Source organism: Symsagittifera roscoffensis, chromosome 8 (assembly GCF_963678635.1).
Source record: "Symsagittifera roscoffensis chromosome 8, txSymRosc1.1, whole genome shotgun sequence".
Classification (NCBI taxonomy): domain Eukaryota; kingdom Metazoa; phylum Xenacoelomorpha; order Acoela; family Convolutidae; genus Symsagittifera; species Symsagittifera roscoffensis.
The window spans coordinates 22,715,073-22,738,677 of NC_087069.1; the positions used below are offsets into that span (position 1 = coordinate 22,715,073).

A 23,605-nucleotide genomic window follows, 5' to 3' on the forward strand; every position below is an offset into this window, starting at 1 on the left:
TCCAAACAAAAATGAACTTTTTTGAAAGTTTTTCAGTCTTAGCTCTTGCCCTGCAAGCCTCAGTTTTAACAGCCTTCACTGTATCAGAAGCCGTATATCATCCGTCAGATATTGGTGGGTACCATTCATATCTTCGGAGCTTCTTCGTGGTAATCAAAGTATTGCACTATGAGCCATGGAGCGTGAACGTCAGTTGTGGGGGTAGCCTCATTGGAGACATGCATCTGATCACATCTGCTCATTGCATCACACAAGGTTAGCGACACAATTGGTTCTTTGATTCTTCCTCATCTCTTGTCTCATCTTTTGACTCAGACCTAGGTTTTTTCGGCTATCCCTCCCAACCCCACCCCCCACCCCCCACAATCATCATTATGATGTAACGAGGGGTTTAACAAAGTAAAGTTTGAAGAGTAAACATGTTTGTCGTGGTCCAATTAATTGACATGTTAATTTTTGAAACTCTCAGTTCCAAAAAGATTTCAGGTTACTGGGAGGAGGAAAAAGAAGCAATCTTTTGGCTGTTTCCCAGTTTTACCTTTTTTACTTTTTGAAAAAGTATTGTTACAATTTTGTCATAATGCAATAAAATTGGGCAGGGTGACCATTTACTATTGTGAACAGATTTTGGCTCCTTTTCCTTTTCCCCACCACCTGCAAAATTTTACTAGTGAAACTTTTTTCACTTCAACCGCATGTTACAAAAACTGGAATGCGAGCTATTTAGTCCATGACAAACAAATTTGGTATTCATGGTTAACCTAGTAAAACCCCTCGTTACACCATAAATTTGATGCTTATGTGAGGTGGTGGGAAAAGGAAAAAGAGCCCAGATTTTTTTTTTCATATCTTACATCGTAACTCTACGCGTTTATCCATAAATACACGAAAAACAACGTTTAAATTTTAAAGATTGAAAGGTGGGGTAAAGGCTAGGTGGAACGGCTAGGGGAGGGGATTGAAGGACTACCCAAAAAAGTTTTGCAATATAGGGTCAGCTGATGGAAGTAGCGGCCTATGGTGCGGGAGGTGGTGGAGGTTTGTTGCAGGGTATTGGCTCCCTGACCAATCAAGGTACTAAAATATAGCCAACTTTTCTGGCAAAAACTGTTTTGTTTTTGAGTTTGAATTTTTCACTTTTTCACCTCACTTGCAAGTTTTTACGGCTCTCCCCCCCCTCCCACCTCACATGAACATGAACTCTATGGTGTAACTAGTGGTCTCACAAGATTAATTATGAGCAGGGGCGGATCTAGGATTTTCTCGAGGGGGGGGGGGCGGATTTTCAAAAAAATTTCCAAATTTTTGACGTCCTTTTTTTTTTTAGGTTGACCAAATTGATTTTTCGAGCTCTCCCAAAGCACTGTTTTGCCCCTATTTTGGCAAAATTTTCTGCGCCGCAGGCAAATTTTTAAAAAAACAGTCAAAAAAGCCGTTTTTGGGTACTTTTTGAAAAATTTTGACAAAAAAATCGCGTTTTTTTTTGGCGCGCGCTCCCCCTCAAAGTTAGCATATATTGGCGCCTAAGGCGCCTTTAGAAAAATTTTAGGGTCGGTCCGCCAAAAAAGGATTTCTGAAAAAGTATCAAAGGGGGGACCCTTTGAGTCGGCAGGGGGTCGAATCCCTGAGGGAGAGGCGTCCGACCCCCCCCCCGCCCCCCTCCCCCTAAATCCGCCCCTGATTATGAGGACCAAGCTTGATTAGTCCTTATGTCAATTTTCATAACAATCGAACAATTTGAACAAAGTTTTTACTTTTAAATTTTTGCAGGTGGAGGGAAGGAAAAAGAGCCATTTTACAAGTCAAATTATTGCTAGTAGTATTCGATGTTATGAAAATAGTTATACGGACTAATTACTCCAAGGAAAACATATTTCGCTTTCGTACTTAACCTCGGTCTAAGTAGCGGTATTAGGGTGGCGGACGCTTCCTTTCTCTGCTCCTCGGTGATTCGACTTCCTGGCTACCCGAAGGTCACTCTTTGATATTACCTTATGACCCAATTTTTGGCCGGCTGGCCTTAAATTTTTCCTAAAGGCGCCTTTGGCGCCAATATATACTAGAGAAAAAAGTAATGCAACTAGATAAATTGAAAACAAAAAATGAGCTAAAGCTTTTGAAAAGACAAAATAAATTGGTTACTACTATGTTAATTTTTGCCCCTAGATAAGGATATACTTAATTTTATCTGAGAAAAAAGCTCGTTTTCAAAGCTTCCATTGAAAAATTGGCTCTTTTCCTCTTTCCCCATTTGAATTTCAGTTTTGAAAAACGAATTTGATGCTGTGATTATGTAAAAAATTTTGCATTATGAATCAATTAGCTGTTTTGAACAAATTTTTGTTTTTCATAATTTACTTCATAAGATCAGGCGTTCAGCCATAATAACACGTAAGCAATTGAGAAAATAGAATTTGTGGGGGGAAAGGGAAAAAGCAGAAAAGTTTATGGCAGTTTTTGCAAAATTTTGTACAAGCGTGCGAGAAAACGTGACGTGAAGTTGCAGCTCTCAAATGATGAAATAAAAGTTTTCAATACGTTTTGGTATTTTCCGGACCTAAGTAAACGCACTTGGGGCTCCTTTTCCTTTCGAGGGGGTGTGGCCGTGAATAACAGCTTCACAATTGTTGTTTTGTTCACCACACCAAGTTTCTTTGCGTTATGACAAGTCGGCTATTTTCCAGTCCCCCCCCTTTAATTGTTTCTGAAATTCATTAGATGGAAGTCTAGTTAAAATAGTTTTTCGTCTTAGAAACTGCAGTAAAACACGTCAGCGTAAACAGGTGAACACATTTCTAGAACAATTCTAACATGCAAATTGCCGCGTGAACAATTTTTGAACATCTTTGTTTTGTAATTTAACAAGTGGTGGGAAACTGGAAAAGAACCGACAAGTCAAAAAAAATTCAAAAACTAATTCAAAAAGTCGGCATAAAAACAAAAAGAGTCGAAAGAGCAAAGGCTAGTTTGTTAAGGAATTCATTTGTTTTCTTGTTTTGCAGATATTAGCTCTCACCTCTAAAAAGGGTCTTTCATCAATTGCAAATGGGTTGAGAGTTGCCAGATTATGTACAAATGTACATTGGCTAGTTTATTGGGCTCTTTTTCAGTTCCCCCCTTTCAAAATATTGAGTTTTATGTTAGTTATACGTGTTATTACGGCTAAATGCGTGATATTACGCTGTAAAGTATGAAGAACAAATCTGTTCACAGTTGTCGATTTGTTCACCACGCCAAATTTCATTGCATTATGACAACGTTAACGAAGCTTTTCAAATTTCTTTTACCCCTACCAGCGAATTTTCAATAGTAGTTTATCTGTTCTCATTTTGCGAGCCTAGCGTAAAACAAAGTGGCATGCGGACTGATCAAGCTATGACAAACATTTGTGGTCTTCATATCTTACTATGTAAATCTCTTCGTTACGCCAGAAAATTGATGTTTATGTGAGGTGGGTAGAAAAAAAGTGCCAAATTGTGTTCTTTTGATATAAGGGGCCCACCGACTGTCAGAATTCAAACTTTTTCCTGCTTCAATTGATGAGTCAGACAAAACTGTGGTTCTAACAATTTGTTTCCAAACGCTCGGAAGATCGTTGGTTACAGCGTTCGGAAAATTGGGAGCTCGAGAAAGCGATTTGGCCAACCTAGAAAAAACGTCGGCAAAAGTTTCGAAAATTTTTTGAAAATCCGAACCATCTCCCCACCCCCACCCAGAAAACATTCTAGCGCCTGTTTATTTTGTAAAGTCTGTTTTTTTCCAGTTTCCTACATTACCCCCTCCGCGTACAAAATAAAGCTGTTACGAAAAAAAGCTGTTCAAAAATTGTTCACAGAGCATTTTGCATGTAAGAACATAGGCGCTACGCGCAATACACCAAAGGCATAGAAACTGAAGCAAAAACCAAACAACTTGAACAACTAATAATTGAAGAATAACAGTTCTAGAACAAAAAATCGTACTAATACATGTATACACCAAAATTTTGCTATATCGAGAAAGAGCCTGAAATAACAGTTCTAGAACTAAAAATCGTACTAACACATGTATAGGTTAAATTTTTTATATATCAACGAAGATCATAAAATAACACTTCTAGAACTAAAAATCGTACTAACACATGTATACACCAAAATTTTACTATATTGACAAAGGGCCTGAAATAACAGTTCGTGAGCTAAAAATCGTACGAACACATGTATACACCAAAATTTTGCTATATTGGCAAAGATCATGAAATAACAGTTCGAGAGCTAAAAATCGTACTAACACATGTATACGTCAAATTTTTGCTATTTTGACAAAGATCATGGAATAACAGTTCTAGAGCTAAAAATCGTACTAACACATGTATACACCAAAATTTTGCTATATTGACAAAGATCATGGAATAACAGTTCGAGAACTAAAAATGGTACTAACACATGTATACAATAAAATTTTGATAAATTGACAAAGATCATGAAATAACAGTTCGAGAACTAAAAATCGTAATAACACATGTATACACTAAAATTTTGATATATTGACATAGATCATAAAATAACAGTTCGAGAACTAAAAATGGTACTAACACATGTATACGCTAAAATATTGCTATATTGACGAAGAGCCTGAAATAACAATTCTAGAGCTAAAATCGTACTAACACATGTATACACCAATATTTTGCTATATCGACAAAGAGCCTGAATAAATGTTGTAGAACTAAAAATCTTACTAACACATATATACACCAAAATTTTGCTATATTGACAAAGAGCCTGAAATATTGACAAAGGACCTGAAATAACAATCGTAGAACTAAATGTCGTACTTACGCATTGTAGATCAATTTCTATAGCTATAAAAAAAATACAAAAGATTGTGTTTGTATGTGTAGCAAAACGCCTCCTGTCGTTTCAATCGGCCAATCGTATAAATTGGCATGTAGACTCATATGGGTCTCCGGAATAACTAAAAATCGTACTTACACATATACTTACAAGAAAGAGCTAAAATGAAAAAAAGCTATTAGTCTTATTATATTGAGAAATTGTGAAGCAGTCTCAGAATTGACAGTATGTAGCAGTAAAACAATCCGAAAAACAAATCCAAAAAACAAAAAAAATACTTGCAAAGACATGACACAGATCTGAAAAATGTACCAATGTTGGTATTTATGAACAAAACTTCAATCAGGTAAAGATATCAGTTAAGTATTCCACGAAATCAAGTTCAAATTCAACCTTCAAAAACCGGCAAGTAATAAAAATGACATAAAACTTCAACGTTCAGCATCAAACTGATTATGGAACGTCAAATTTAAACGGACGCCATTCCATTTCTCAAACGATCCATCGGGTGCAGTGGATCCTCTCAAGATGCTGTGCTTCCAGTCTTTCTGGCAAGCTCCGAGCATGGTAAAAACGCTACCATGTGGCAACAAAACAGAAACTTCAGAGCGCGTGGTCCCGTTTCTTTTCATTGCAAAGCGTCGGGTGGCTCCAAGGGATACGGTGGCAATGGTTGGATAATCAGGAATACCACGTTCGTTGTCAGCGTGAAATCCAACTCCCTAAAAATACTGATAGGCAAAGTACATTTTCTATGTTATCTAATTGTTATGACGGTATTTTGTGATATTACCTCTTCGAGGGAACAATAAATGTTGATGAGGACACTGTTGAAGGAAACTTTGAGTTCTTTCTCCAACAAGGTCTTTAACAACAACAACTGTGGTGACCAAGAGTTGTTGGGCGGGTGGCGAACGCTTCCATATGAGTATGGAACCTCTGAAATCCACTTGACAGAGCGCCCGTTGACATGTGTCCAAGATTCCTGTTTGTATGATTTGTAAAGCTCTGCAAAGAGGGAATCAGCTATGCTCAAAACAGATTTATTGCAAACGTCAAGGGAAATTTGAGAGACGCCAAACACTGAAGATGAGCTGATAGTAAACGGCTGCAAAAATAAAATTATGGCATTTAAGTGCTCAGTTTAAATATCAACAAATAAACAAAACACACCTGATAAATAAATAAGCAATAAAAAAATAAATCAATACATAAATAAATAAATAAATACATAAATGAATACAAAAATAAATAAATATATAAATAAATAAACGCAAAAGTGAAATGTACAAATAATTAAATAGACATGAAAAAATATATATGAACAAATAACCAAACAAACAGACCCATAATATGAATAAATGAAAATAAATAAATGAAATAAATACACATACATAAATAATAAAAGCAAAACTAAATGAAAGAAAGAATAATGAAATAAATAAAGAAATAAATATCAACAAATAAACAAAACACACCTGATAAATAAATAAGCAATAAAAAAATAAATCAATACATAAATAAATAAATAAATACATAAATAAATACATAAATAAATAAATAAATAAATATATAAATAAATAAAAGCAAAATCGAAATGTACAAATAATTAAATAGACATGAAAAAATATATATGAACAAATAACCAAACAAACAGACCCATAATATGAATAAATGAAAATAAATAAATGAAATAAATACACATACATAAATAATAAAAGCAAAACTAAATGAAAGAAAGAATAATTTAAAAAAATAAAGAAATAAATATCAACAAATAAACAAAACACACCTGATAAATAAATAAGCAATAAAAAAATAAATCAATACATAAATAAATAAATACATAAATGAATACAAAAATAAATAAATATATAAATAAATAAAAGCAAAAGTGAAATGTACAAATAATTAAATAGACATGAAAAAATATATATGAACAAATAACCAAACAAACAGACCCATAATATGAATAAATGAAAATAAATAAATGAAATAAATACACATACATAAATAATAAAAGCAAAACTAAATGAAAGAAAGAATAATTAAATAAATAAAGAAATAAATATCAACAAATAAACAAAACACACCTGATAAATAAATAAGCAATAAAAAAATAAATCAATACATAAATAAATAAATAAATACATAAATAAATACATAAATAAATAAATAAATAAATAAATAAATAAATAAAAGCAAAAGTGAAATGTACAAATAATTAAATAGACATGAAAAAATATATATGAACAAATAACCAAACAAACAGGCCCATAATATAAATAAATGAAAATAAATAAATTAAATAAATACACACGCAGAAATAATAAAAGCAAAACTAAATGAAAGAAAGAATTATTAAATAAATAAACAAAACACGTGATAAAAATAAACAAAAATAAATATGTACATACATAAATTATAAATAAATATAAGCAAACTAAACATAATTATATAAATAGAAGAACAGATAATTAAATAAATAAAGATGAACAAATAAAGAAACAAACATACGCAATCACATGACATAGCGCGATATAGTCCAGCCCACATGATAATTGATAACTGTGGACGTTATTTGTCGACACTTGACAACAGACAACATTAAAAAAAAACCCCGTTACACGATACCATAACACCTTGACTAAAGTCTTCGGTGTAAAAAGTTGTAAAAATTTGTTCACCTGCTCACGCTGAATCTTTGATACAGTTCATAAGATGAACAATTTTTTCAAAAAGACTTTCTTATATTGAGGTTTGGAAAAAATCAAAGAGAAGAACTGGAAAAGAGCTGCAACATCACACGTGAAAGTGATGCTCATGCGAGGTGGGGAAAAGGAAAAAGAGCCTTAAGTTTTTTAATCATGCTCACCAGTCTTGCAGGGAAGCGCTTTTGCTCTCAAATGTTTGTTCGTTTTTGGAACTCAAGTGAACATGCTATCATGAACAACAAAAATGATGCGCCGATGATTTCGATAACGGAAAAACCGAGTCTTTTACTATTGTGTTGCTTTTTTATAGATAAAACGCAACCGGGAAAAATCTTTGTCGAAGTTGGTGACCACGACCAGTTCCGAGAACCACGACCAGAAACATCCGAAAATATCAACGCTTCTTACAGAAAAATCAACGCTTCTTACAGAATCCACCCTCAGTATGATCCAAAAACTCTTGATCACGACATTGCTCTGGTTTACTTGAGGAGCAAAACTACTGGGCTCAAGAGTATACATCTTTGCCACCAGGAAATCAAAAGCCCATATCCACTAACTACTCAAGGGATGGGGAGAATATTTTATGATGGCGAAAAGCCAGGTGCAGTTCAAGAAATCACGTGGAATGATGTTTCATCTTTTCAGTGCCCATTTGAGTATGTTTTCATTTATATATGCCACTAGCTTTTCATGTTTGCATGTTTACGTGAAATAGGGCATAACGATTTTAAAAACTGTTCATATGGCAAATTGCATTAGAAAAAAATGTTTTTAAAGTCGAATCTTTTCACCTGTTTGCTTACGCTTACGCTTAAGAACATAAAAAATTTAATTAAATGGTTAAATAGTTTCCGAAAAAATCAAGGGAGACTGAAAAGGAACATGTAAAAGGCCAACTTATATTTACCAAACACATGTATTTTCAGGTCTCTCAATTTGACTGGAAACGTCTGCCTTCTTGGGAGCAATTTGAGTAGCGATAGATATCGCACTTGCTTAGGAGATGAAGGGGGACCTGTGTATAAAGTTGCAAATAACCAACCCCTGTGCCTCTTTTCTTTAGTTAGTGGGGGAAACATTTGCAAGGGATCCGCTTTTGGACCACGCGTATCTGACTACACTGCTTGGATCGAAACTGTCTGGTAATTATCTATTATGATGTGATTGGGTTTTTGGTTCTTTACCCCCCCATCACACACACACACACACACACACACACATACACAAACACACACACAGACATACACAAACACACCACACACACACACACACACAGACATACACAAACACACCACACACACACACACACACACACACACCACACACACACACACACACACACACACACATCCTCCCCACGATGTTATTTCTTTTTTTAAAATTTATTTCCACGTAGTCCAATTGTCAACGAACTTGGATGAGTCTGCATATGCAATTAAAGGAATAACTGGTCATTAAAAATATTTTCATACACCATATAAATAAAATGATGTTTGTCTATACAAAAAGAACAAAAGATGCGTATACAAAATGCCCATCGCTTATTTTTATTGGAATCCGAGGACAAAGGTCTTTTGGTTGTTGACATGGATCTCAAGGGTTAAGAGCAAGGACTCATCGTAAAGTTGACGTTTATCTATACAAAAAAAAGATGTCTACACAAAATGCCGATCGGCTTTTTTATTGACAAAGATGTTTTGGCGGTTCAAAAGGATCCCAATATTTTCTCTAGCTTCCCTAACTTGTCAGTGGACTCCAGTGATTTTGTTGTTTTCATCGCTTGATTCGACAATTTTTCTCTGGATTCTTTGTTTATACTTTGTACATATTTTGTACATACTGAACAAACAGCATCGAAACTGCCAGCGATCATATTGGCATTTCGTAGTCAGTCTCCATAAATACGCGAACTAATTGTTGATAACCGCTTCATTGAGTAAGGGTGTTAGCTCGCAGGTGAGGAAGCAGGTGAGTAGAAGAAGGGTACGAGTGATTTTGGGGTTAAAGCGACAAGGGGTAAGAAAGGAGGTTATTTATTGGGAGAGGGGGTGTCGGGTTATAACGTGTTTGTTGAAAATGATGTGCCGCAAAATTTTTAATTGTTTGGGAGATATCATAAGCAAAACAGAATAATGCACGACTTAAAAAACGTTTTCAAAATCCTGTTTGAATGATAGCCTGCTCTAAATGAAAGAGGTTTAACCTTTCAAAAAATTGGTACAATTAAAAAAGTGCAAAAACTTCTTGTGTGTCTGTAGAGTCAGCTAGTCTTTTCTTACATTACATCCAGTTAAAAGCCCTTTGAAATCTTCAGTGGAGGAACTCCGCGAAGTTCTACAGCTCGTTTTTTGGAAATATTTTCACTGGAATACAACTTGGCCCAATCTGAGTATTTAAGACTCTTGGTTCTCGAATTTTAAATTGTCATCTTTTAGTTTATATATCATCGAAATGATGATCACACTCCGATAATTTACTAAATAACAAACTGAACATTACCCTTTTTTTCAAGTAAAAAATTTGAAAGATTATCCACATCATGAAAATCATCGGGGGGGGGGCATTAGTTATGGAGACCAGAGGGGTTAGGGCTCTGTATTATAATTGCTTGTGAGGTCTAAAAATCCGTTTATGGTTTTAGTGAAGCTATTTTCATCGCGGGCCTAGTAAGTCTTCTTAACGCTGTTTTGATTACGCATGAGCGCGCAAGGCCATCAGGACCGGTAAACCTTTCAACAACCTTACCCAGGGGTCACAAGCTTCGTAGAGTAAAATCAGGGTTGTAGTCGCTTCCAGAAGCTGTCTATTCGGTCCTTGGTTAGCTTCCAGGATTTGTTGCTTAGTTTGTTGGTATTTGTTTGGGCGTAGAATGAAGCTGCGGTAGCGTAATTGAAAGGCCTCTCAAGTAGGAAGTGGTTAAGTGATGAGGCCTTCGCGCATTCCGCTACAAACTTGAAAAAAGATTCCTAGAAGACTGTTTGATCCTAAAATCAATAGAAGGACTCGATTGATGATCGAAACGAGACGCTTCCACACACCACTAAAACGAAGACTAGGTGGTAGGCTAAGACGACAGTCGACAGACCTCATCTGAAGCTTGAATGCTGTTTCGTCTCTGTTGATATTTAAAGGTTGTTTCATGATTTGTTTAAGTGCGGCGAGAAAGTAGACTGCGTTATTCAAAAAAAATTATTTTAGGAGACCCACATTGCGCCATGAATCTACTAACTGCTGTCAAGAAGTTTTCATTTGTCAGATTGTCGGTAGCTTCCACGTGCGTTGCAAGCTTTGTTAAACAATTGAAGGGACATATATAGTTTTTTTCTGTGGTATCTTTTTCAGCAAAGTAGAATGGGCTGATGTAGTCAAGTCTAACGTTCTTGAACGGATATGGATTAGTTAAGGGTTCATAGAAGCGCTGTGCAGGTAGATCAGCAATGAAAGGGTTTATATTTTTTCCTTGAAAGCGGCTGCACAAGAAACAGTGGTGGCGATTGTGTCTCAAGTCTTTTCTGAGGTCCAAAATTATTAAACTTTCTTGCAAGAAAACTTATTAAATTTGGACCTCAGAAAAGCCTTGAGACACAATCGCCACCTCTGTTTCTTGTGCAGCCGCTTTCAAGAAAAAAATATAAACCCTTTCATGGCTGATCTACCTGCACAGCGCTTCTATGACCCCTAAACTAATCTAAATCCGTTCAAGAACGTTGGACTTGACTACATCAGCCCATTCTACTTTGCTTAAAAAGATACCACAGAAAAAACTATATATGTCACTTCAATTGTTTAACAAAGCTTGCAACGCACGTGGAAGCTACCGACAATCTGACAAACGAAAACTTCTTGACAGCAGTTAGTAGATTCATGGCGCAACGTGGGTCTCACAAACTATTTTTTTTTAATAACGCAGTCTACTTTGTCGCCGCACGTAAACAAATCATGAAACAACCTTTAAATATCAACAGACACGAAACAGCAACCAAGATTCAGATGAGGTCAATCGACTGGTGTTTTAGTGGTGTGTGGAAGCCTCTCGTATCAATCATCAGTCGAGTCTTACGATTGATTTTAAGATCAAACAGTCTTTCCAGAAATCTTTTTCAAGATTGTAGTGAAATGCGAAGGCCTCATCACTTAACCACTTCCTACTTGGGAGAACTTTCAATTAAGCTGCCGCAGCTTCATTCTACGCCCAAACAAATACCAACAAACTAAGCAACAAATCCTGGAAGCTAACCAAGGACCGAATAGACCGCTTCTGGAAGCGACTACAACCCTGATTTTACTCTACGAAGCATGTGACCCCTGGGTAGGGTTGAAACGTTAACGGTCCTGGTGGCCTTGCGCGCCCTTGCGAAACTAAAACAGCCTTGAGAAGACTTACAAGGCCCGCGGTGGAACTAGCTTCAGTAGCATCATAAGCGGATTTTAAGACCTAACAAGCAATTATAATACCGAGCCCTAACACCTTTGGTCTCCATAACTAATTACCACCCCCCCCCGATGATTTTCATGATGATATTCAAGGAAAAAAATCGAAAAAAACATAAACCTCTTTCATTTGGAGCGTACAAATTCGGTGCGAGGTGCACGCATTTATGATGTGCGTTTTTGATCATAGGTTGAATGCAGAAAAATAGGGTTTTTGCATGTAGAAAAATAGAGTTTTTTTGTTGCATCTGGCATTGGTGAATGCTTCAGTCTTCTTCGAGCTCAAATAAGGTTATTATCCATGAATGGCGAAAATGGCAGTAAATCATCTTCCAATTTCCAATGCTTTTTTTGGTAGTAAAACGTTTTACAGTATCAAGAAAATAGCGTGTTGTGATTGCTCAAAGAGCAAAGTAGAGTCCTAGCAACCTCCCGGTCGCTTATTCTTAAACTGCGTTTCCATTTTTGCTGAAGAAAGTCCTTGAACTGTAAAACAAAAGCAATTGTGGGAAGTATACGAAACCAATCGAAATTACTCGAAACCTTTATGCCTGATCCCTTTTTTGCGCTAGTAGAATTATTTTCCTTTTCACTATAGCGTTAGTACGTAGAACGGTACTGTAGACTTTTTTTGTAGTAGTTCTCTCCTTATCTGTAGTGGTGGAAACTGGTTGAAACTGTGTCGTCCTTCAGTTTTCGGTGAGACCAATTAGATGCTGGTAATAATACGAAATCGGTCGGTTGCAACTAAAATTGTTCCACGTCCTGAAGGGGGATACGTCTTGTAGGTGGTTGGTCGTGTTTGGTTTACCGGGTATACGATGCCACTGTTGGGCTTCAGAAACCTACAAAATTTCATTAATTCTGCTCGCACAGTAAAACTTTTGCTTTTCTGGAATATTGATCTATGCAAGTATTGTCTTACTATCCGTCCAGAAAAGACGGCGCTGAACTTTAGTCGAGGTTCTTTGGTTGTAATTTTGTATAGACGTGCACCAATTACTACAGCTTGTAATTCGTGCTTGGGTATGCTGTCTTGGTTAATTGGTGCGAACTTGGTTCTTCCAATCATCAATGATGATTGTTTAGGGGCTTGGTTTGCATTTCGGATATATGTGCAAACTTCCATGTTGCACTGAGAAGCATCGGTAAAACATGTAGTTTTATGTCGCTGTGTCTGTCGAGTTCGCCTATGAACCTCGGTAATTTTAGATTATTATCTCTTCCACATTGTCGGGTAACTTTTTCAATAATTGGGATGAGGAACTTCTCGATTCCAACTTATACCAGATTGCCAAAGCTTTTGAAGCAGTATTTTGAGAGTTATGACAAATGGTGCTGTCAATTCCAGAGGATTGAAAATTATGGCTACAGTAGAAAAAGTATTACGTAAGGACATTTCTTCAGCCATTAATTTTTTTCAGTACGGACTGAATGATGAGTTTGTCATCCATAGTATCCCACTTTACTATTGTTTTCAATTTCAGGTTCGTTGAGGAAATCAAGCACTTCTGTAGTACTCGATACAAATTGGTTGAATTGAATCCTTTTGGAGTGGCGTCTTGAAATCTCAGTTGATTTTCGGACTTCCAGTAGATTGTCATAGGAATGACCGATGTCATCCATGTAGGAAATGTTATGAATTAGTTGCTGTATGTTAGGTTCTTTGTTGCCAAAGTCGACGTGTGTTTGATGTCGGGCAAGCAAGGCTATTTCGGCCAAGAATTCAGCTCCAAAGACCATACACGTATACTAACACTGCTTAATGCCTTGATAAGTCGGCCACAAGAGTTGTAGTACATTTGATCGTCTTTTTGTGCCTATCTGCATTAACTTGCCTTCTATATCACCAGAAACTGCTATTGGTTTTTCTCTAAACCTCATTAGCAAACGAAACCTGTTATTAAGTAGATCCGGTCCCGTGTCTAAACAAGAATTGAACAAAAACGCCGTTGAATTTTGATGCAGCATTTTTTACACGTCGAACTTTACCAGGCTTCGGCGGATTTTTAACCGGATGGTGCGGTAGGTACCATATTTGTAACGGTGGCGGATGTAGAACAATTACGGGCATCAAAAAATTTTATCAATATCGGTTGCTAATGGCTGGTCGCATAGTTGCATTGTTAGTTTGTCCTTCTCTAGTCGTCGTTGTAGAGATTCAAGTTGAGTTTTTAGCAACAACGTAGTTGAGTTTTTCTTCCAAGACAAACTAATTCAGTGGCGGGTTCCGTCATGTTGAATGCTTTGTTTCATAAACATTAAGTGCTTAAAATTTAAGCTTGAAAATGGTCTTATAGTTACAAGAGAAGTTGTGCTGGATTCTTCAACTTTCCAAAATTTTTCAATAATTTTGTTTGAGAAAGCATCCTCGTGTTCATTAAGGTCTATGAAATTGGTTAGATGATAGTTGCACTGCTCATCTAAAAACTTTTGATGAAGCGGCCGGTTATCGTCCATCCCAGCAAGTTCCGCACTCGATACGGACTGCCGGCAAGGCCCTTTAAAAATGCATTCTTTGCGATATGCAAGAAAGTGTCGAGGCCGAGTAGAATGTGTACCGAATTGTGGAAGAGATTAGGAAAAGCAATTTGTCGTAGATGGTCATACCGGACATAAGTTGATCAGCGTTGAGACATCTATTAAATCGCAGTTGATCGTTTCCACCAATCAGACTGATTGTAGTGTAAAATTGCAGAAGTCGAATTGAAAGGTTCTATGTGCAGTTGAATCAGATTCGACGAAACAGTTTCATCACTGAAAGCACCACGAAAGCTTAACTCAACTGTTTGACTGGGCTTACACTGTGGGGTATCAGTTGTGCATTTATTAACATGAGAACAGCTGCTGCAATTGTCGAGAATTACATAGCAAGGAATCACTTGGTTGTTCTTGGGCATAAACTGGAGTTGGTTTTTTAAACCAGCTTTTTTATTCACTTAGTTTTCCAAGTTTGTTTTGTTGGGTTTCTGAGCAGGTCGCTGCGCAGTTTTATCCTGATTCCTATATAAATTGGAGTGGTGTTTTCACCCGTAATTGTTCAGGATACAACGTCTTGCAGAAGAACAGCAAGCCGACCTATGCCTACCCAGGCGGTTGAAGCACAACTGCTTATACTTCAATAATTGAGTTTTTTGTTGCGTAATTAGTTTTACAAAAGCTGGGCAGTGTACAATGTAATGATGTTCATTGTCCAGCGGACATAACCATTTTCATTTACTTGGTTCTATCTTGAAGTTATTGCTTTTTCCCGGTATGCTGGCTGTTACGCATGGTTATGGGACATTTTGTTGTTAGTTGTTTTTCAAATCTTTGATTCCCGTAAAAGGGCGTGGCGCGTCGGGTAAAACGTCTGGATTCTCGCAAACTCTAGAGTAGTTGTTAAGCCAGTGCGTGAAATCTTTGAGTGTAGCGTAGTCCATCACATTATGTGCGCAGTTTTCTTCCCGTTTGAACAAGACTTAAGGACGTAGTTTAGAGCGAGAAAGTTCAGCGGGTTACTCGAGTTCAAGTCGGACGTGAAGTTGTTTAGTTCAAAATTGTGCACCATTTACGTAGAAAAGCAGCAAACCTGATGAATCTTAGAGGCTCATTAACATGCAGTTGATTTAAAATTTTCCAACTCCCTGGTGAAAGCTCATTAGCCGTTATTTTATCATTCTCTCATTCCGCAGGTTGTGCAGTTCCGTAGCTAAATTTTCAGAAGCTCATTAGCCGTTATTTTAACATTCTCTCATTCCGCATGTTGTGCAGTTCCGCTGCTAAATTGTCGTTCAAGGCTCTCAACAGAAGTGTAGCGAAACGTCCATTTGTTTATGATCGCTTGTTGTGAGATTTTTGGAGTCATCGTTAAAGCAGTGACAAAATTGAAGAATAGTATAAAAGGTTACAGAGAAATTATGAAATGGATAAAAGTAGGATTAGGTATCAAGTATTTCGTATAAGGCTTTTTTAAGCTTTTAAGAAACTATGAAGTATCACGTACTTCATCTATTAAGTACCATGTGTTTTTGATAATAATCAAGCGGTGAAATTAGGCTGATTTTTAAGTTTAACCTTTTGATTAGGATAAGATTAGTTTTTAGACTTCAGAGTTTCAATTTTTAATGGAAATATCACGCTATAGGCGTTCTAATGTTTTTTCACAAGTTTCGAGAAAACTTTTGGAGTAGCATGTTACTTTGCTTGCCCTTTTTTCTTGTTTTTTTCTGGTAAGGAGATTTTGGTTATCGGGTTCTGGGTATGGTGTTTTTTCAACAAAAAAGTCTACCTTTGAACCCCGAGGCTGAACAATTAAACAGGGTTTATGACAAAGTTATGGAACTTAAGCGAATTATGAATACCAAGCACCGTGGATAAAAAAATTGTTGATAACTTTAGAACGGTTATGAGAAAGAAGTTTGAAAATGAATCTGCCCTGAGTTTTGAAAGGCTGTGAAGAGCTGCTGAAGAGTTGGTAAAATTTTGACACGGTTTGCTGGCCTTGAAGATGTATACTTGAAGAAATAGGGGTCATGTAAACTTTGAATAGCTGGAGGACTTCTTTGAAGCCCCTGATTCAAGTTGATGCCATTGAAGATGGTCGTGTAGTCTCTGGTGTCAGCTCTGCGGGACTTTTTGCGGCTCTGGAGGCAGCTCTGGGGGACCTTTGCCGCTCTGAAGGGAACATTTTTGATTTTCTGGAGTGTTGTTCTATGCAAGTACCAACGTACTATCCGTTCAGCTCTGAGGGACCTTACCTGCTCTAGAATCAGCTCTGGCGGTTCCTTGTTTTTGCTTTTCTGTGGTCGCCAATAATTAAGACTCTTGGTTCTCAAATCTTAAATTGTCATCTTTGAGTTTATATACTATCGAAATTTTGATCACACTCCAATTATTTACTGATTAACAACTGGAAGTTACCGTTTTTCTAAGTAATAAGTTAAAAAACTGTTTTTTTTAAGTAATACGTTTAAAAAATTATTCACATCATGAAAATCATCGGGTAGAGCATTACCTATGGAGACCAAAGTGGTTAAGGCTCGGATTTCTAATTGATTGTGAGGTCTAGTCTAAAATCCATTTTTTGTTTCTACTAAAGCTAGTTTCAACGCGGGCCTAGTAAGTCTTCTTAACGCTGTACTGATTACGCATGAGCACGCAAGGCCATCAGGACCGGTAAACGTTTCAATAACCTTACCCAAGGGCCACATGCCTTGTAAAGTAAAATCTTCGAGGACCCACGCGAGGTAGTGTTTTTCTATGATTTCCTCTTTTTGGTTCCACTTGGTTCATTTCATCAGGGTCGGAGTCGCTTCAAGAAGCTGTCTATTCAGTCTTTGATTAGCTTCCAGGACTTGATGCTCGGTTTTTGCTATTTGTTTGGGCGTAGAATGAAGCTGCGGCAGCGTAGTTGAATGGCCTTCCAGGTAGGAAGTGGTTAAGCGAAGGTGGTAATGTGTAATTTATGTCGCAAATTTAATGGGTCAGTGGTCCTGAGTTGATGAGGCTTTTGCATTCTAGTACAATTTTGAAAAAAGATTCCTGGAAAATTTGTTCGATCCTAAAATCAATAGAAAGACGCTCCCACACACCACTGAAAAGAAATGAAACGAGACGCCCGCACACCACTAAAACTAAGACTAGATGGTAGGCCAAGACGCCAGTCCACTATACTCATCTGAAGCTTAGTTGCTGTTTCGTCTCTGTTGGTATTTGAAGGTTGTTTCATGATTTGTATACGTGCGGCGACATTGTATACTGCGTTATTCGAAAAAATTAGTTTAGGAGACACACTTTGCGCCATGAATCTACTAACTGCTGTCAAGATGTTTTCATTTGTCAGATTGTCGGTAGGTTCCAGGTGCGTTGCAAGCTATGTTGAACAATTGAAGGGACATATATATTTTTTTTCTGAGGTATCTTTTTCAGCAAAGTAGAATAGGCCGATGTAGTCCAGTCCAACGTTCTTGAACCGATATGGAATACTTTCCGGATCATCGAAACGCTGTGCAGTTAGATCAGCCATAAAAGGGTTTATACTTTTTCTTGAAAGTGGGTGCACAAAAACAGTCGAGGCGAATCGTCTCAAGGCCTTTTTGATCATAAATTGAACCGAAGGTACCTTTGCATGTAGAAAAAAAAGTCTTTTGAAAAGCACCTTGCATTTTCTGAACGCTTCACTCGTCTTCGCGCACGTTTATGTCCATGAATGGTGAGTATGGCAAAAACCCTTTTTCAATTTTCAATGCTTTTTTTGGTAGTTAAATGTTTAACAGTATCAGGGAAATAAGCGTGTTGTGATTGCTCAAAGACCAGAGTAGAGTCTTAGCAATCTCATGCTCGCCTTTTCTTAAATCGCGTTTTCATTTCCGCTGAAGAATGTCCTTGAATTGTAAGACAGGAGCATTTGTGGCAAGTAGACGAAACCAATCGAAATTACTCGAAACATTAATGATTGATCTCTTTTTTGCGCTAGTAGAACTATTTTTCCTTTTCACAATAGCGTTGGTATGTAGAACGGTACTGTCGACTTTTACTGTAGTAGTTCACTCTTTATCTGTAGTTGTGAAAACTGGTTGAAAACTGTGTCGTCCTTTAGTTTTTGTTGAGACCAATCAGATTTTGGTATTATTACGAATTCGGTCAGTTGCAACTAAAAAAAAGTTCCACGTCCTGAAGGGGGATACGTCATGTAGGGGGTTGGCCGAGTTCCGTTTACCGGGTATATGATGCTTTTAGTTTATATATTATCAAAATTTTGATCACACTCCGATAACTTACTAAATAACAAACCGGAAATTACCTTTTTTTTAGTAATAAATTTGAAAGATTATCCGCATCATGAATATCATCGGGGGGGCATTAGTTATGGAGACCAGAGGGGTTAGGGCTCTGTATTATAATTGCTTGTGAGGTCTAAAAATCGTTTTATGGTTTTGGTGAAGCTAGTTTCACCGCGGGCCTAGTAAGTCTTCTTAACGCTGTTTTGATTACGCATGACCGCGCAAGGCCATCAGGACCGGTAAACTTTTCGACAACCTTACCCAGGGGCCACATGCTTCATAGAGTAAAATCTTCGAGGATCCACACGAGGTCTTGTTTTTCTATGGTTTCCTCTCTTTCGATCCACTTTGTTCGTTTGATCAGGGTTGTAGTCGCTTCCAGAAGCTGTCTGTTTGGTCCTTGATTTGCTTCCAGGATGTGTTGCTTGGTTTATTGGCAATTGTTTGGGCGTAGAATGAAGCTGCGGCAGCGTAAATGAAAACCCTCCCAAATAGGAAGTGGTTAAGTGAAGGTGTTAACAGGTAATCAATGTCGCACATTACATGGGTCAGGGTCCTCAGTTGATGAGGCCTTCGCATTTTACTACAAACTTGAAAAAAGGTTCCTGGAAATACTGTTTGGTCCTAAAATCAATAGAAAGACTCGATTGCTGATCGAAACGAGAAGCTTCCACTCACCACTAAAACGAAGACTAGATGGTAGGCTAAGCCGCCAGTCGACTGACCTCATCTGAAGCATGAATGCTGTTTCGTCTTTGTTGATATTTAAAGTTTGTTTAATGATTTGTATACGTGCGGCGACAATGTATACTGCGTTATTCGAAAAAATTAGTTTAGGAGACCCACTTTGCGCCATGAATGTACTAACTGCTGTCAAGAAGTTTTCATTTGTCAGATTTTCGGTAGCTTCCAGGTGCGTTGCAAGCTTTGTTGAACAATTGAAGGGACATATGTAATTTTTTTCTGTGGTATCTTCAGCAAAGTAGAATGGGCTGATGCAGTCAAGTCCAACGTTCTCTAACGGGCATGGGATAGTTTAGGTGTCATCGAAGTGCTGTGCAGGTAGATCGGCCATGAAAGGGTTCATATCATTTCCTTGAAAGCGCTGCACAAGAAACAGTGGTGGCGATTGTGTCTCAAGGTTTTTCTGAGGTCCAAAATTATTAAGTTTTCTTGCAAGAACTGTCGTACAAATTCGGTGCGCGGTGCAGACATTTATGATGTGCGTTTTTGATCATAAATTGAATGCAGAAAGTAGTGTTTTTGCATGTAGAAAAATAGGGTTTTTATTTGCATCTTGCATTGGTGAATGCTTCAGTCGTGTTCGAGCACAAATACGGTTATTATTCAAGAATGGCGAGTATGGCAGTAAATCATATTCAATTTCCAAACATTTTTTTGGTAGTGAAACGTTTAATAGTATCAGGGAAAATAGCGTGTTGTGATTGCTCAAAGAACAGATTACAGTCTTAGCAATCTCCTGCTCGTCTATTCCTAAATCGCGTTTTCAATTTTGCTGAAGAATATCCTTGAACTGTGAAACAGGAGCAGTTGTGGGAAGTAGACAAAACCAATCGAAATTACTCGAAACATTAATGAAAGATCCCTTTTTTGCGCTAGTAGAACTATTTTTCCTTTTCACTATAGCGTTGGTATGTAGAACGGTACTGTCGACTTTTATTGTAGTAGTTCTCTCTTTATCTGTAGTTGTGAAGACTGGTTGAAAACTGTGTCGTCCTTTAGTCTTCGTTAAGACCAATTAGATTCTGGTAATAATACGAAAATTGTTCCACGTCCTGAAGGGGGATACGTGTTGCGTGGTTGGCCTGGTTCCGTTTACCGGGTATATGATGCCACTGTTGGGATTCCGAAACTGACCGAATTTCATCAGTTCTGTTCGCACAGTATTTTTTTTGCTTTTCTGGAGTGTTGTTCTATTCAAGTACAGTCGTACTATCCGTCCAGCCCTGGTTCACCTTTCCTGGTCTGGATTCAGCTCTGGTGGACCCTTGTTTTCGCTTTTCTGTTGTCGCCAATAATAAAGACTCTTGGTTCTCGATTTTTAAATTGACATCTTTCAGTTAATATTTCATCAAAATCAAGATCACACTCCGAAAATTTATTGATTCAGAAATGGAATTTACCGCTTTTTCATGTAATGCATGAGAAAGATTATTCACATCATTAATAGTGAGATTAAGATTTTAATCGTAAGACCTAGCAGAATGTGTTTTCTCTGCAAAAAGGGTTTTGCGTTTAAGTTTGTAGACAAAATTAAGGCTTCAACAGAAGCACATTTTTCGATATTTTGACTGTAGTTTTTACTAAGTTTTCTTTTTTTGTCGAACAGAACAAATCTATAGATAAATGTTAGATTGAACAAACATGTGATAACTGTCAAACGGAAACAGGTGAAAAAACTTCAGAATTAAGTCATAAGATACTGCCTAAGTAAAAAGTCTTTTTTGAGTAAGTTTTCCTGAAAAGTAATCACCTAAATGTACATTACCATTTCAATTGAGAAAACAAATTGAGAGAATTTCTCCGACATTGACGGCTATGCGATAGTTTCTCAGAATAACACTTTATAAAAGCCGAAAACAGCCATGCTTTTGATCTCTCAGCTGTGTTCGTGAAACTTATCGAACTTTCTCGAAAACTAGCAATTGCAATGTAATCGAATGATTTTAGGGGTATAATTGTAAAAATATGTTCAAGAGATGTTCGTTGCATAAATTTTCACATCAAATTATGGTAGGGCAACCCAACAATTGCTTGAGAAAATCCATTTTCTTAGACTTAGCTTGCTTATACGAATTTTTTCTGCTTCTCTTATATTTTTTTGTTGATTTTTGCTCCTTTTATCCCTGATTTCTTCAGCAAACTACGTGTGTACGATTGCAGATGAAATAACTTATTCGGGAAGTTATCCAATTTTGAATTAAGTCATGGGACACAACTTTGCTCGCAGCTAAATAGTTCTTTTTTTGTAAATCTTGCAAATCTTTGATAAAAACGGCCTTCTAAATTTAATTTTAACCTGAAAGAAACCGCACTGGTAAACTGGTAGTTTTCATGGTTTTACGACAGGTCAGAAATTCTTTAGTCATCGTTTTAGGATATGACACTCATCACGCTGGACCTTAGTTTTATTGCAATTAAAAAATACAAATAAATGTTTTCAACTTTAGCTGAGCATTATTCCATTGCCATATTTGAAGGGATCAATTGAAACAACGGATAAAACTAGATTTAGGATTTTACTCTGCTTACGCTTCTACATCTCAGTTTTTGAAGAAAAAAAAATATTTCTGATTTGGAAGAAGTCCATTTTTTCAGATTGGGACAGTTTTTCAAAACTACAAAGCAGATTGCACGAATCCCCTTTTCGAAAGCGGTTTTTCCTCAATTTTTATCGGAAAAAACTTTGATCCTAAAAATGAAAAATTAAGACCAATTATCCATGGGGGAAAGGACCAACACAAAAGCTGTACACCTCATCACGGCGAGCCGCTGTTGAGCCCCTGTTTAAGAAATAAATGCAATACTTTTTGGAAATATTTCTGGGCTGCCCGCACTGACAGAAATGATTTCCGGTCGATTTAAATTGATTTTAAATCGATCCAAATCAATTAACCATGTACATTTTACGAACTTAAATGGATTTTAAATCGATTTAAATCGATCTTTTTTAAAACTTTAAATCGATTTAAGTGTCTGAAAAATCGATTCAAATCAATTTCGATGGATTTTCCGACTCACTAAAATCCATCCAAATCTCACTTAAATCCATTTTAAATTGATTTATATCGATCTTTTTGAAAATTTTGAATCGATTTAATTGTCTAAAAAATCGACTTAAATCAATTTCGATGGATTTTCCGACACACTAAAAATTTTATTCTTGAATTTTTAAATGTAAACACTCGTACCAGATGTTATAGAACTCAATAAAATTATCCACATAATTAGTTTCAAGTTCAAAAAAAGGCAATGAAATTATAGAAAATTGTTGTGAAAAAGATTTTGCAAAATCTTATGTAACAAACAAGAAAAGGGTCAGAATAAATTAAAATTTGATCTCGTTAATATGCAATTATATCAAAGAAAGAAATGATGATGAATCAGATTTTGGCAAAACTTATAAAACGAATCAAGAAAAGGGTCAATTTAGATCAGTTTTTGAACTCAAAATATGCAAGAAAATCAAAGAATTTTATCGATACTCAAAGAATTTTATCGATTTTATCGGTATTTTTATTTGATCTTTTTTATGCTACAATACGCTGTGGATGTAAGATGAGAAACGATAGGCAATGAATAAATGCAATTAAATTTCAAAACTGATAAACCTCGAATGAAAAAAATCGAATTAAATCGATTTAAAACCGTTTTAATCCCTTTAAAATTAAAAACAATTTCAGACTGGAAAAAAGGCAGTTAAATTGATTTAAAATCATTTGGATCAATTTTTGTAGCTGGGATTCAAGATCAATTTAAATCGATTTTAAATCGATCCAAATCAGTCTTCACCTTTTTTGTTTTATCTGCGTACTTTTTACTAAAATTGATCTAAAATTAATCAACGTACTTTTTTCATACTAAAATCGATCCAAATTTAATCAACGTATTTTTCTCATACTAAAATCAATCTTAATCCATTTTTTACAGTGCGGGTGGGTAATGTTGCTTCACCCTCAAGCAACGAGCACGGATCATGGTGGGCCTTTCGATTGAGATGCGGAGACGGAACCACTTCACTGCCGCTTTTTGCATTCTTTTTTTTTCATTTTTCTTGAAAACAACCCTGCTCATTCAGAATTCAAACTCTTTAATCGATTTAACAGGTATGGGAAAC

General features: G+C 36.6%; 1 protein-coding gene across 1 annotated transcript in view; it reads left to right on the forward strand.

Moving 5' to 3' along the window:
- Nucleotides 1–11,104: 11,104 nt before the first annotated feature.
- The window catches only part of LOC134852911 (NAD-dependent protein deacetylase sirtuin-2-like), a 190,429-nt gene continuing 177,928 nt past the window's right edge, over nucleotides 11,105–23,605 (forward strand). The window contains exon 1 of the mRNA XM_063868773.1: nucleotides 11,105–11,111. The gene's annotated coding sequence lies outside the window, so the exon portion shown is untranslated. The remainder of the gene's footprint in view (nucleotides 11,112–23,605) is intronic.